Source organism: Pistacia vera, unplaced genomic scaffold (genome assembly GCF_008641045.1).
Source record: "Pistacia vera cultivar Batoury unplaced genomic scaffold, PisVer_v2 Contig1498, whole genome shotgun sequence".
Taxonomy (NCBI): Eukaryota; Viridiplantae; Streptophyta; class Magnoliopsida; order Sapindales; family Anacardiaceae; genus Pistacia; species Pistacia vera.
Window position 1 is genome coordinate 24,640 of NW_022195574.1, and position 2,706 is coordinate 27,345.

At 38.5% G+C, this 2,706-nt stretch overlaps 1 non-coding gene across 1 annotated transcript; it reads right to left on the minus strand.

Annotated features, from left to right (window-relative positions):
* Nucleotides 1-981: 981 nt before the first annotated feature.
* On the minus strand, nucleotides 982-1,088 carry LOC116124123. The gene has a single exon (XR_004127166.1). It is a non-coding gene; the product is annotated as a small nucleolar RNA R71 (small nucleolar RNA).
* Nucleotides 1,089-2,706: the final 1,618 nt, after the last annotated feature.

The following is a 2,706-nucleotide window of genomic DNA, read 5'->3' on the forward strand; positions in this document are numbered from 1 at the left end:
CATAATTCGTAGAATTCATCCATAAAGTCCGAATAAAGTCAAAACCCTAACCGTTTGTTAAATTGATATCACCCTTGTTTTTAATTCTTGCTTTCATAATTTAGTTTTTAATATTCAGAATATTTTTGTTTTAGTTTAGTTTAATTCTCTCCCGTTAATCCAAACAATTCCGATTGCTCCAACTTGAAAAACACTTATGAAAATTAGTGCTTAGCAACCAATCCTTGTGGGAACGATACTCACTCATCACTTTATTTCTTTGTGCGACTAGTGCACTTGCTATTTATGCATGTTGTAGTTTCAACGCATCAAGTTTTTAGCGCCATTGCCGGGGATTGAGTTTTGTGTTAACATTAAATTTTTCTTGTGTTAGCTAGATTGGAGCTTTATTTTCGCTTAATTGTTGTTTGTTTAATTTTTGTTATTCTTTTAGGTTGGTTTGTGATCTCACTCTTTCTATTTTTTTTTTTGTAGTTTATGCGAAGAGCAAGACGTCAGCCAGTGGTTCTTGTTGATCTTGAGATTGAAAGAACCACTAGAAGACTTAATAGAGAAAGAAGAGAAAGAAAGGCTACAGTGGAAGCAGAGGTTATAGTTGTTGAGCTAGCAGAAAATAGAACACTAAGGGAGTTTTCAGTTCCCTCAGTTGATGGTAGTGGGTCAAGTATTACTAGACCAGCAGTACAAGCCAACAACTTTGAGATAAAGTCGGCGATCATCCAGATGATCCAGCAGTCGGTACAGTTCAGGAGAGATTTTAAGGAAGATCCAAATCTACACATTGCCAATTTTTTGGAGATTTGTGATACTTTCAAGTCAAACGGAGTGTCAGATGACTCCATCAGATTGAGACTATTCTCGTTTTCATTGAAGGATAAAGCTAAGGGATGGTTAATGGAATTACCAACAAGAACGATTACAACATGGAATGATTTAGCATAGAAGTTCCTGACCAAATTATTTACTCCAGCAAAATCGGCAAAGCTGAGAAATGATATCACATCGTTTCTACAGGAAGAGTCGGAATCATTGTATGAGGCTTGAGAGAGATACAAAGAATTACTAAGAATGTGTCTACATCATGGGTTGCCAGTTTGGATGCAAGTCCAAACATTTTATAACGGATTGATGGTGAATGTGTAAACTATGGTAGATGCAGCATCGGGAGAAGCAGTGCAAAATAAGACTCTGGAAGAAGCTCCTGAGTTGCTTGAAGTTCTGGCAAGCAACAATTATCAAATACCTAATGAGAGGGTGCAACCGAAGAAATCTATGGATCTTCATCAAGTTGATGCATACACAACCATTTCAGCCCAACTAACAACACTTCAGAAACAGTTGGGAAGTATGCAGGTAAATTCCATTCAAGCACCTCAACTAACTTGTGAATTTTGTGTAGGTAATCATGTGAGCAGCGAATGTCAAGTAGGGAACACGTTTGCTTCAGCATCATCATCGAAGCAGGTTAACTACTTGGCAAGAAATCAAAGACAACCGAACAATCCGTACTCCAACACATATAATCCTAGTTGGAGGAATCATCCGAACCTTTCTTGGGGTAATTAGAATCAATAGAATCAGCAAAACAATCAATGGAACCAAAGAGCATTGCTAAACAACCAAACAGGGGTGAACAATCAATCAGGGGAGCAAAGAGTGACAAAATTAGAGGACATGTTTGGAAAGTTTATGCAAGAGACCATAGGTTTTATGAATGAGACGAGAACGAATTTTAGAAATCAAGGGGCGTCCATTCGGAATGTGGAGGTACAAGTGGGTCAATTGGTTGATAAGTTAAATGAGAGACCACAGGGCTCATTACCAAGCAACACAGTGACTAACCCAGGTGAGCAAGCAAATGCGATAACTCTGAGAAGTGGGACAGTGTTAGAAGAGGTGGAAAAATCAAAGGAGGAAGAAAGTCCATCAAAGGGAGAGAAAAAAGAAGACTCTGATGAGGAGGTTGATGAAGAGATAGTTGCTGAAGAGAAACCATCTAGTTCTAAGGAAGAAGAACAAAAACGGGAAGTGAAGCAAAGACAAAGGAAAGAGAAATTGCCATTTCCCGAGATACCACCAGAATTGGCACATCACACTCCTCCTATACCGTTTCCTCAAAGACTGAAGAAAAAGAATCAGGATAAGCAGTTTTCAAAATTCATTGAAATATTTAGAAAATTGCATATTAACATTCCTTTTGCAGATGCATTGACACAGATGCCGAGCTACGTGAAATTTCTCAAGGAGATTTTATCAAACAAAAGGAAGTTAGAGGATAAGGAAACAATGATGCTCATGGAGGAGTTCAGCGCCATTCTCCAGAAGAAGTTACCCCCGAAACTCAAAGATCCAGGGAGTTTTACTATTCCTTGCATTATAGGAGACATTACCTTTGATCGAGTTTTATGTGATTTAGGTGCTAACATCAATTTAATGCCTTTTTCTGTTTTCAGGAGATTGGGAATTGGTGAATTGAAGCCAACGACCATGTCGTTGCAACTTGTAGATAGATCCATCAAACATCCAAGGGGTATAGTCGAAGATGTGTTGGTGAAGGTGGACAAGATTATCTTTCCGACAGATTTTGTTGTATTGGACATGGAAGAGGATAAGGAAATGCCTTTTATTTTGGGCCGACCATTTTTGGCCACGGGAAGAGCACTCATTGATGTGCAAGAAGGAAAGTTACTATTAAGAGTTCAAGAT